Source organism: Mustela nigripes, chromosome 5, assembly GCF_022355385.1.
Source record: "Mustela nigripes isolate SB6536 chromosome 5, MUSNIG.SB6536, whole genome shotgun sequence".
Taxonomy (NCBI): Eukaryota; Metazoa; Chordata; class Mammalia; order Carnivora; family Mustelidae; genus Mustela; species Mustela nigripes.
This window is the reverse complement of record NC_081561.1, coordinates 29,017,670-29,029,973: the sequence shown is the minus strand read 5'-3', so window position 1 is coordinate 29,029,973 and position 12,304 is coordinate 29,017,670. Positions and strand designations below refer to the sequence as shown.

The following is a 12,304-nucleotide window of genomic DNA, read 5'->3' as shown; positions in this document are numbered from 1 at the left end:
GGAGGGGGAGAAGATACACTCACCTGCAGAGCCCCCAGCAGGCAGCTGCAAGAGGAGAAGCATGGAGGGGAGATGGGCGAGCAAAGAGCTCCTGCAGCAATCCTCCATTTCCTCAGAGCTGGGGAGAAACAGGACAGGAGGCAGGTGAACACCTCCAGAAAGGAGGCAGGGCCATCCCACAGCTCTGGGCCTCAGAGCAGACAGCAAGGCTCGGGACTTGCAACAGTCCCCAGCAAGAGCACAGCCTTTCCTACAGCTCAGTATGCCGATGGGTGGGAGCCCCACAACCCTGATGACAAGAAAGCCCACCCAGCCCTTTGGAAACATTCCCAGCCTGCTCAGCCCACAGGACCAGACCCCTATCACCTCAGCATAGGGGCCTCCTCCATGCCTGCGTGAGTCATAGGCCAGCACAGAGGCCCAGGGACACAGGGCCCAGACACAGACCCCTCACAATGAATGACATGCCAGCTTCTGCATGCTTTTCTTCTCCTGATCCCTCAATATGACCAGGTAATCACTGAGAAGTATAAGAGTCAGATTACATTCTCCTAAACGACACTGTGGATCCCACCACACACACCCTGTCCTGCAGCTCCCTAGCATTTTCCTGCTTGGGACCAATGACCTGGCCTTGCTCCCAGCAAAACCTCTCTCAGCCTGTGTTCACTTTTGATTGTTCTGAATGATCTGCTATATTTGTTTTGAAACAAAGACTGACCTTGAAACAAAGACTGATGCATCAATGCATGCAATTTCTACCCAGATATATGGCCAGAAATATTAAAACTCTGGGCAAACCCAGGACTTCTAGATATACCTGAACACATCCCATGCTGTCATCCCCAAATGTGCATTTCTGCCAATATCCACTTAGAGTCAGGAGTATCGGGAAAACCCATCTTCATTGAAAAATAATGAATGCACAAGGACCAATATTAGCCTCTAGGTCCATCCCCCACTGCCACCAAATTTCCCTGCCCAACAGGGAGTCTCCTTGGGGCCTGAGAGACATTAGGGGAATTTTATATAAGAACAGAAGGAAAAAAACTAATTTATTGAGTACCTAGTAAGTGCCAGGAACTGGGCTACACAAGTTGTTCTTATGACACTTCATTCTCACACGTGCAACAGAGATGTAGGAAGACATGAGCCCTGCCATCTAATAAGCCTTCATCCAGGAACTTTCTAGAAGAAGGAGGTCTGGAGCTGCACCAACACTGCCCTGCACACACCCCAGTCCTCAAGCCCAGCCCAGCCCCCAGCTCCATACAACTCAGTGAGAGAGATTAGAAGGAAGGGGACCTTGGATTCAACAATGGCCCAGCATGATTGAGCCAGAAAGCTTATCTCCCTTGAATGCTGGCCCTTGGATCCCATGTTGGAAGAGGAGGGGAAGGAATGACAAAGCACAGGGAAGATTTTCCTGAAGGACACTGGAAAGACACCTGGACACCTTGCAGGAAAGACACCAAACAGCAAACTTCCCTCCCCTCACCCACACACTGCCAGCTCATCAGGCTCACAGTCCAACTATTTGTTAACAAATACTATTCACTGGCTATGAATGATAGTTCTTGCTCAAAATAAATTATCTAGTGAGGTGTTAGGATTGCACTTTCTACTTGAACAGCCATATAATAGCTGTTAGCATATAGTATAATAGCACATAATAGCTTCAAGTGCTTTTGAAACACTTCCAGACAAATAACTAGGCTTTAAAACAATGGCTAAGGTAAAAATAATTATGAATTTGTAATGTGCCACTTCGTAGAAAGTATTAAACCCACTTTTTAAAAACCTCTAATTAGGTAAAGCTTAAATTATTTTAATTTTTTATGACTCATTTTTATCTGAGTGTAATTGACAGACAATGTTGTTATTTTTCAGATGGCAACACACTGATTCAACAAGTTAAACATTATTCTATGCTCTCCACAAGTGTACCTATCATCTAACTGTGAGCCTAGCTCCCATTCTCTTCACCCACTTTGGCCCACACCACACTCCATCTCCCATCTGGCAAGCATGGGTTTGTGCTCTGTGTTCACAGGTCTGGTTCTACCTTTTGTTTGTGTACTTATTCATTTGGTTTGTTTGTATTCCAAATATGAGTAAAATCATGTAGTATTTGTCTATCCCAGTCTGACTTCTTTCACATAGTATAAAACCTTCTAGATCCATCCATGTTATCGCAAGTAGCACAATCTCATTCTTTCTTCTGGCTGCATACAATTCTATTCTGTTTATGCATACTGCCTCCTCCTTGTCTGTATGTCAACGGACCTGTAGATTGTTTTCATATCTTTGCTATTATAAATAATGTTACAATAAATATGGGGGTGTTTATGCCTTATCAAATCCATATTTTCATTATCTTTGGATAAACATTTGATGATAGAAAACAGAACAAAGCATAGAATTTGCTGTGGCTCATAGGTTACAGGTGTACATATTACAAGACTTCTGCAGCACCCTCAAGGACTTCCTTTCACGTTTGACCACTATAGCTTTGTTCTTTGTAGTTTTACTTCCCTGTGATAATCATAAGCAGCCCCACCCAAAATATGGTAGCAATTACCTTGTGAACTTTGGTCCACTGATATACATCCCAAGGGTCTCACAATTAATGTTTTTCTAGAAAGTAGTAAATAGCTTTATCTTTTTGTTTTGTATTGTTTTGTTTTGTTTTTTCATATTTTCTATTTTATTTTATTTTTTTATTTCTTTTCAGTGTAACAGTATTCATTGTTTTTGCACCGCACCCAGTGCTCCATGCAATCCGTCCCCTCCCCAATACCCACCACCTGGTTTCCCCAACCTCACACCCCCCACCCCTTCAAAACCCTCAGAAGGTTTTTCAGAGTCCATAGTCTCTCATGATTCACCTCCCCTTCCAATTTCCCTCAACTCCCCTCTCCTCTCCGTCTCCCCATGTAATCCATTTTGTTATGCTCCACAAATAAGTGAAACCATATGATAATTGACTCTCTCTGCTTGACTTATTTCACTCAGCATAATCTCTTCCAGTCCCATCCATGTTACTACAAAATTTGGGTATTCATTCTTTCTGATAGAGGCACAATACTCCATAGTGTACATGGACCACATCTTCCTTATCCATTCATCTGTTGAAGGGCAACGTGGTTCTTTCCACAGTTTGGCGGCCATGCCATTGCTGCTATAAACATTGGAGTACAGATGGCCCTTCTTTTCACTATATCTCTACGTTTGCGGTAAATACCCAGTAGTGCAATGGCAGGGTCATAAGGAAGTTCTATTTTTAATTTCTTGAAGGAATCTCCACACTGTTCTCCAAAGAGGCTGAACCAACTTGCATTCCCACCAACAGTGTAAGAGGGCTCCCCTTTCTCCACATCCTCTCCAACACATATTGTTTCCTGTCTTGCTAATTTTGGCCATTCTAACTGGTGTAAGGTGGTATCTCAATGTGGTTTTAATTTGAATCTCCCTAATGGCTAGTGATGATGATAGTACCAAGAACCATAAGATACCTGGGAATAAACCTAATCAAAGAAGTAAAGGATCTGTAATCAAGGAACAACAGAACACTCATGAAAGAAATTGAAGAAGACACAAAAATATGGAAAACAATTCCATGCTCTTGGATCAGAAGAATAAACATTGTTAAAATGTCTATATTGCCTAGAGCAATCTATACTCTTAATGCTATTCCGATCAAAATTCCACTTGTATTTTTCAAAGAGCTGGAGCAAATAATCCTAAAATTTGTAGTGAACCAGAAGAGACCCTGAATCACTAAGAAAATGTTGAAAAACAAAAATAAACCTGGCAGCATCACGTTACCTGATTTCAAGTTTTACTACAAAGCTGTGATCACCAAGACAGAATGATACTGGCATAAAAACAGACACATAGACCAGTGGAACAGAGTAGAAAGCCCAGATATGGACCCTCAACTCTATGGGCAAATAATCTTCGATGAAACAAGAAAAAAATATCCAGTGGAAAACAGACAGTCTCTTCAATAAATGGTGCTGGGGAAATTGGACAGCTATATGCTGAAGAATGAAACTGGACCATTCTCTTACACTATACACAAAGATAAACTCAAAATGGATAAAAGACCTCAACATGAGACAGGAATCCATCAGAATCCTAGAGGAGAACATAGCCAGTAATCTCTTCGATACCAGCCACAGCAACTTCTTTCAAGATATGTCTCCAAAGGCAAAGGAAACAAAAGCGAAGATGAACTTTTGGGACTTCATCAACATCAAAAGCTTCTGCACAGCAAAGGAAACAGTCAAGAAAACAAAGAGGCAACCCAAGGAATGGGAGAAGATATTTGCAAATGACAGTACAGACAAAAGGTTGATATCCAGGATCTATAAAGAACCCCTCAAACTCAACACACACAAAACAGACAATCATATCAAAAAATGGGCAGAAGATCTAAACAGACACTTCTCCAGTGAAGACATACAAAAGGCTATCAGACACATGTTCATCATCACTAGCCATCAGGGAGATTCAAATTAAAACCACATTGAGATACCACCTTACACCAGTTAGAATGGTCAAAATTAGCGAAACGGGAAACAACATGTGTTGGAGGGGATGTGGAGAGAGGGGAACCCTCTTCCACTGTTGGTGGGAATGCAAGTTGGTGCAGCCTCTTTGGAGAACAGTGTGGAGATTCCTCAATAAATTAAAAATAGAACTTCCCTATGACCCTGCCATTGCACTATTGGGTATTTATCCCAAACATACAGATATAGTGAAAAGAAGGGCCATCTGTACCCCAATGTTTATAGCAGCAATGGCCAAGGTCGCCAACTGTGGAAAGAACCAAGATGCCCTTCAACGGACGAATGGATAAGGAAGATGTGATGCATATACACTATGGAGTATTATGCCTCCATCAGAAAGGACGAATACCCAACTTTTATAGCAACATGGGCGGGACTGGAAGAGATTATGCTGAGTGAAATAAGTCAAGCAGAGAGTCAATTATCAAATGGTTTCACTTATTTGTGGAACATAACAAATAGCATGGAGGACATGGGGAGATGGAGAGGAGAAGGGAGTTGGGGGAAATTGGAAGGGGAGGTAAACCATGAGAGACTATGGGCTCCAAAAAACAATCTGAGGGTTTTGAAGGAGTTGGGGGTAGGACGTTGCAGTACCAGGTGGTGGGTATTATAGAGGGCACTGATTGCATGGAGCACTGGATGTGGTGCAAAAATAATGAATACTGTTATGCTGAAAATAAATAAAAAATATATATTTTTAAAAAGTGCAGAGTCCAGGGCCCCACATCAACTAAATTGCTTGGGAGTGGGGCCAGGAAGCAGCTTCCATGATCCTCACTGCTGGTGCTAAGGTACCGACATCTAAGAGCCTCTTTTTTTTTTTAATTTATTTTTTATTTATTTTCAGCATAACAGTATTCATTATTTTTGCACCACACCCAGTGCTCCATGCAATATGTGCCCTCTATAATACCCACTACCTGGTACCCTGACCTCCCAACCACCCCCCATTCCTTCAAAAACCCTCAGATTGTTTTTCAGAGTTCGTAATCTTTCATGGTTCACATCCTCTTCCAATGTCCCCCAACTCCCTTCTCCTCTCCATCTCCCCATGTCCTCCATGCTATTTGTTATGCTCCACAAATAAGGGAAACCATATGATAATTGACTCTCTCTGCCTGACTCATTTCACTCAGCATAATCTCTTCCAGTCCCATCCATGTTGCTACAAAAGTTGGGTATTCATCCTTTCTGATGGAGGCATAATTCTCCATAGTGTATATGGACCACATATTCCTTATCAATTCATCGGTTGAAGGGCATCATGGTTCTTTCCACAGTTCGGCGGCCATGGCCATTGCTGCTATAAACATTGGGGTACAGATGGCCCTTCTTTTCACTACATCTGTATGTTTGGGATAAGTACCCAGTAGTGCAATGGCAGGGTCATAGGGAACTTCTATTTTTAATTTATTGGCGAATCTCCACACTGTTCTCCAAAGAGGCTGCACCAACTTTTATCCCCAACAGTGGAAGAGGGTTCCCCTCTCTCCACATCCCCTCCAACACATGTTGTTTCCCGTTTCGCTAATTTTGACCATTCTAACTGGTGTAAGGTGGTATCTCAATGTGGTTTTAATTTGAATCTCCCTGATGGCTAGTGATGATGAACATTTTTTCATGTGTCTGATAGCCTTTTGTATGTCTTCACTGGAGAAGTGTCTGTTTAGATCTTCTGCCCATTTTTTGATATGATTATCTGTTTTGTGTGTGTTGAGTTTGAGGGGTTCTTTATAGATCTTGGATATCAACCTTTTGTCTGTACTGTCATTTGCAAATATCTTCTCCCATTCCGTGGGTTGCCTCTTTGTTTTCTTGACTGTTTCCTTTGCTGTGCAGAAGCTTTTGATGTTGATGAAGTCCCAAAAGTTCATCTTCGCTTTTGTTTCCTTTGCCTTTGGAGACATATCTTGAAAGAAGTTGCTGTGGCTGGTATCGAAGAGATTACTGGCTATGTTCTCCTCTAGGATTCTGATGGATTCCTGTCTCATGTTGAGGTCTTTTATCCATTTTGAGTTTTTCTTTGTGTACGGTGTAAGAGAATGGTCGAGTTTCATTCTTCTACATATAGGTGCCCAGTTTTCCCAGACAAATTATTGAAGCGACTGTCTTTTTTCCACTATATATTTTTTCCCGTTTTGTCAAAGATTATTTGCCCATAGAGTTGAGGGTCCATATCTGGGCTCTCTGCTCTGTTCCACTGGTCTATGTGTCTGTTTTTTATGCCAGTACCATGCTGTCTTGGTAAACACAGCTTTGTAGTAAAGCCTGAAATCAGGTAGTGTTGTGCCCCCTGTTTTTTTTTTTTTTTTTTTTTTTTAGTTTTTCAATATTTCCTTAGTGATTCATGGTCTCTTCTGATTCCATACAAATTTTTGGATTATTTGCTCCAGCTCTTTGAAAAATACCAGTGGAATTTTGATCGGAATGGCATTAAAAGTATAGATTGCTCTAGGCAGTATAGACATTTGAACAATGTTTATTCTTCCGACCCATGAGCATGGAAGAGTCTTCCATCTTTTTGTGCCTTTTTCAATTTTTTCATGAGTGTTCTGTAGTTCCTCACATACAGATCCTTTACTTCTTTGGTTACGTTTATTCCCAGGTATCTTATGGTTCTTGGTGCTATAGTAAATGGAATAGATTCTTAATTTCTCTTTCTGTATTTTCATTGTTAGTGTATAAGAAAGCCACTGATTTCTGTACATTGACTGTATCCTGCCATGTTCTGAATTGCTGTATGAGTTCTAGTAGCTTGGGGGTGGAGTCTTTTGGATTTTCCATATAAAGAATCATTTCATCTGCGAAGAGAGAGAGTTTGACTTCTTCCATTGCCAATTTGGATACCTTCTATTTCTCTTTGTTGTCTGAGGGTCGTCGCTAGGACATCTAGTACTATGTTGAACAAGAGTGGTGAGAGTGGGCATCCTTGTCTTGTTCCTGATCTCAGTGGGAATGCTGCAAGCTTTTTTTCATTGAATATGAAATTTGCTGTGGATTTTTCATAGATTTTATGAAGTTCAGGAATGTTCACTCTATCCTTATACTTTGAGGCGTTTTAATCAGGCACGGATGCTGGATTTTGTCAAATGCTTTTTCTGCATCAATTGAGAGGACAATGTGATTCTTCTCTCTTCTCATATTAATTTGTTCTATCACATTGATTGATTTGGGAATATTGAACCATCCTTGTAGCCCAGGGATGAATCCCACCTGGTCATGGTGGATAATCTTCTTCATGTGCTGTTGGATCCTGTTTGCTTGGATCTTGTTGAGAATCTTAGCATCCCTATTCATCAGTGATATTGGTCTGAAATTCTCCTTTTTGGTAGAGTCTTTGCCTGGTTTGGGGATCAGAGTAATGCTGGCTTCATAGAAAGAGTCTGGAAGTTTTCCTTCTGCTTCAGTTTTTTGAAACAGCTTCAGGAGAATAGGTGTTATTTCTTCTTTGAAAGTTTGGTAGAATTCCCCAGGGAATCCGCCATTTCCTGGGCTCTTATTTTTTGGGAGGCTTTTGATGACTGCTTCAATCTTGTTACTAGATATCGGTCTATTCAGGTTGTCAATTTCTTCCTGGTTCAATTTTGGGAGTTTATAGTTTTCCAGGAATGCATCCATTTCATCTAGGTTGCTTAGCTTATTGGCATATAACTGTTGATAATAACTTCTGATGATTGTTTCTACTTCTCTCCCCTTTCATTCATAATTTTATGAATTTGGGCTTTCTCTCTTTTCTTTTGGATTAGTGTGGTCAATGGTTTATCGATCTTATTGATTCTTTCAAAAAACCAGCTTCTAGTTTCATTAATACATTCTACTGTATCCCTGGTTTCTACCTCATTGATCTCAGCTCTAATCTTGATGATTTCCCTTCTTATGTGTGTAGTTGGTTTGATTTGATGTTGTTTCTCCAGTTCTTTAAGGTGTAGAGACAGCTGCTCTGTTCTGGATTTTTCAATTTTTTGATGAGGCTTGGATGTATATGTGTTTCCCCCTTAGGACTGCTTTTGCTGTATCGCATAGGTTTTGGACTGAAGTGTCTTCATTCTCATTGGTTTCCATGAATTGTTTCAGTTCTTTGATCTCCTGGTTGATCCAAGCATTCTTAAGCAAGGTGGTCTTTAGCTTGAGGTGTTTGAGTTCTTTCAGGACTTTTCCTTGTGATTGAGCTCCAGTGTCAAGGCAGTGTGATCTGAGAATATGCAGGGAATAATCTCAGTCTTTTGGTATCAGTTGAGTTCTGATTTGTGACCCAGTATGTGGTCTATTCTGGAGAAGTTTCCATGTGCACTTGAGAAGAATGAGTATTCTGTTGTTTTAGGGTGGAATGTTCTGTATATATCTATGAGGTCCATCTGGTCCAAGGAGTCATTCAATGCTCTTGTTTCTTTATTAATTTTCTGCTTCGATGATCTTTCTGTTTCTGAGAGAGGTGTGTTAAAATCTCCTACTATTAATGTATTCATATCAGTATGATTCTTTATCTTGATTACCAGTTTTCTTATGTAATTGGCTGCTACCATGTTGGGGGCATAGATATTTACAATTGTTAGATCATCTTGGGGGATAGTCCCTTTTATAATGGTGTAGTGTCCTTCTGTATCTCTGACTATGGTCCTTAGTTTAAAATCTAATTTATCTGATATGAGAATCGCTACAGCTTTTTTTTTTTTTTTTATGGATTGTCCTGTTTTCTTTCTTTTTTTTTATTTTTATCATTATAATTTTTTTATTTTTTATAAACATATATTTTTATCCCCAGGGGTACAGGTCTGTGAATCACCAGGTTTACACACTTCACAGCACTCACCAAAACACATACCCTCCCCAATGTTCATAATACCACCCCCTTCTCCCAAACACCCTCCCCCCAACAACCCTCAGTTTGTTTTGTGAGATTAAGAGTCACTTATGGTTTGTCTCCCTCCCAATCCCATCTTCTTTCATTTATTCTTCTCGTACCCACTTAAGCCCCCATGTTGCATCACCACTTCCTCATATCAGGGAGATCATATGATAGTTGTCTTTCTCTGCTTGACTTATTTCGCTAAGCATGATACGCTCTAGTTCCATCCATGTTGTTGCAAATGGCAAGATTTCATTTCTTTTGATGGCTGCATAGTATTCCATTGTGTATATATACCATATTTTCTTGATCCATTCATCTGTTGATGGACATCTAGGTTCTTTAACTGACAGAATGGGAGAAGATATTTGCAAACGACATATCAGATAAAGGACTAGTGTCCAGAATCTATAAAGAACTTAGCAAACTCAACACCCAAAGAACAAATAATCCAATCAAGAAATGGGCAGAGGACATGAGCAGACTTTTCTGCAAAGAAGACATCCAGATGGCCAACAGACACATGAAAAGTGCTCCATATCACTCGGCATCAGGGAAATACAAATCAAAACCACAATGCGATATCACCTCACACCAGTCAGAATGGCTAAAATCAACAAGTCAGGAAATGACAGATGCTGGCGAGGATGCGGAGAAAGGGGAACACTCCTACACTGTTGGTGGGAATGCAAGCTGGTGCAACCTCTCTGGAAAACAGCATGGAGGTTCCTCAAAATGTTGAAAATAGAACTGCCCTATGACCCAGCAATTGCACTATTGGGCATTTACCCTAAAGATACAAACGTAGTGATCCAAAGGGGCACGTGTACTCGAATGTTTATAGCAGCAATGTCCACAATAGCCAAACTATGGAAAGAACTTTACTGAATTCTTGTATAAGTTCTAGCAGTTTTGGAGTGGAGTCTTTTGGGTTTTCCACATATAGTATCATATCATCTGCGAAGAGTGATAATTTGACTTCTTCTTTGCCGATTTGGATGCCTTTAATTTCCTTTTGTTGTCTGATTGCTGAGGCTAGGACCTCTAGTACGATGTTGAATAGCAGTGGTGATAATGGACATCCCTGTCGTGTTCCTGACCTTAGCGGAAAAGCTTTCAGTTTTTCTCCATTGAGAATGATATTTGCGGTGGGTTTTTCATAGATGGCTTTGATGATATTGAGGTATGTGCCCTCTATCCCTACACTTTGAAGAGTTTTGATCAGGAAGGGATGTTGTACTTTGTCAAATGCTTTTTCAGCATCTATTGAGAGTATCATATGGTTCTTGTTCTTACTTTTATTGATGTGTTGTATCACATTGACTGATTTGCGGATGTTGAACCAACCTTGCAGCCCTGGAATAAATCCCACTTGGTCGTGGTGAATAATCTTTTTAATGTACTGTTGAATCCTATTGGCTAGTATTTTGTTGAGTATTTTCGCATCTGTGTTCATCAAGGATATTGGTCTATAGCTCTCTTTTTTGGTGGGATCCTTGTCTGGTTTTGGGATCAAGGTGATGCTGGCCTCATAAAATGAGTTTGGAAGTTTTCCTTCCATTTCTATTTTTTGGAACAGTTTCAGGAGAATAGGAATTAGTTCTTCTTTAAATGTTTGGTAGAATTCCCCCGGGAAGCCGTCTGGCCCTGGGCTTTTGTTTGTTTGGAGATTTTTAATGACTGTTTCAATCTCCTTACTGGTTATGGGTCTGTTCAGGCTTTCTATTTCTTCCTGGTTCAGTTGTGGTAGTTTATATGTCTCTAGGAATGCATCCATTTCTTCCAGATTGTCAAATTTATTGGCGTAGAGTTGTTCATAGTATGTTCTTATAATAGTTTGTATTTCTTTGGTGTTAGTTGTGATCTCTCCTCTTTCCTTCATGATTTTATTTATTTGGGTCCTTTCTCTTTTCTTTTTGATAAGTCGGGCCAGGGGTTTATCAATTTTATTAATTCTTTCAAAGAACCAGCTCCTAGTTTCGTTGATTTGTTCTATTGTTTTTTTGGTTTCTATTTCATTGATTTCTGCTCTGATCTTTATGATTTCTCTTCTCCTGCTGGGCTTAGGGTTTCTTTCTTGTTCTTTCTCCAGCTCCTTTAGGTGTAGGGTTAGGTTGTGTACCTGAGACCTTTCTTGTTTCTTGAGAAAGGCTTGTACCGCTATATATTTTCCTCTCAGGACTGCCTTTGTTGTGTCCCACAGATTTTGAACCGTTGTATTTTCATTATTATTTGTTTCTATGATTTTTTTCAATTCTTCTTTAATTTCCCGGTTGACCCATTCATTCTTTAGAAGGATACTATTTAGTCTCCATGTATTTGGGTTCTTTCCAAACTTCCTTTTGTGGTTGAGTTCTAGCTTTAGAGCATTGTGGTCTGAAAATATGCAGGGAATGATCCCAATCTTTTGATACCGGTTGAGTCCTGATTTAGGACCGAGGATGTGATCTATTCTGGAGAATGTTCCATGTGCACTAGAGAAGAATGTGTATTCTGTTGCTTTGGGATGAAATGTTCTGAATATATCTGTGATATCCATCTGGTCCAGTGTGTCGTTTAAGGCCTTTATTTCCTTGCTGATCTTTCGCTTGGAAGACCTGTCCATTTCAGTGAGGGGAGTGTTAAAGTCCCCTAGTATTATTGTATTATTGTTGATGTTTTTCTTTGATTTTGTTTTAATTGGTTTATATAGTTGGCTTCTCCCACGTTGGGGGCATAGATATTTAAAATTGTTAAATCTTCTTGTTGGACAGACCCTTTGAGTATGATATAGTGTCCTTCCTCATCTCTTATTATAGTCTTTGGCTTAAAATCTAATTGATCTGATATAAGGATTGCCACTCCTGCTTTCTTCTGATGTCCATTAGCATGGTAAATTCTT

The 12,304-nt window shown here is 40.2% G+C and overlaps 1 pseudogene; it reads left to right on the top strand.

Moving 5' to 3' along the window:
- The first annotated feature begins 268 nt into the window (after positions 1-268).
- The window catches only part of LOC132018582 (H/ACA ribonucleoprotein complex non-core subunit NAF1-like), a 46,399-nt pseudogene continuing 34,363 nt past the window's right edge, over positions 269-12,304 (top strand).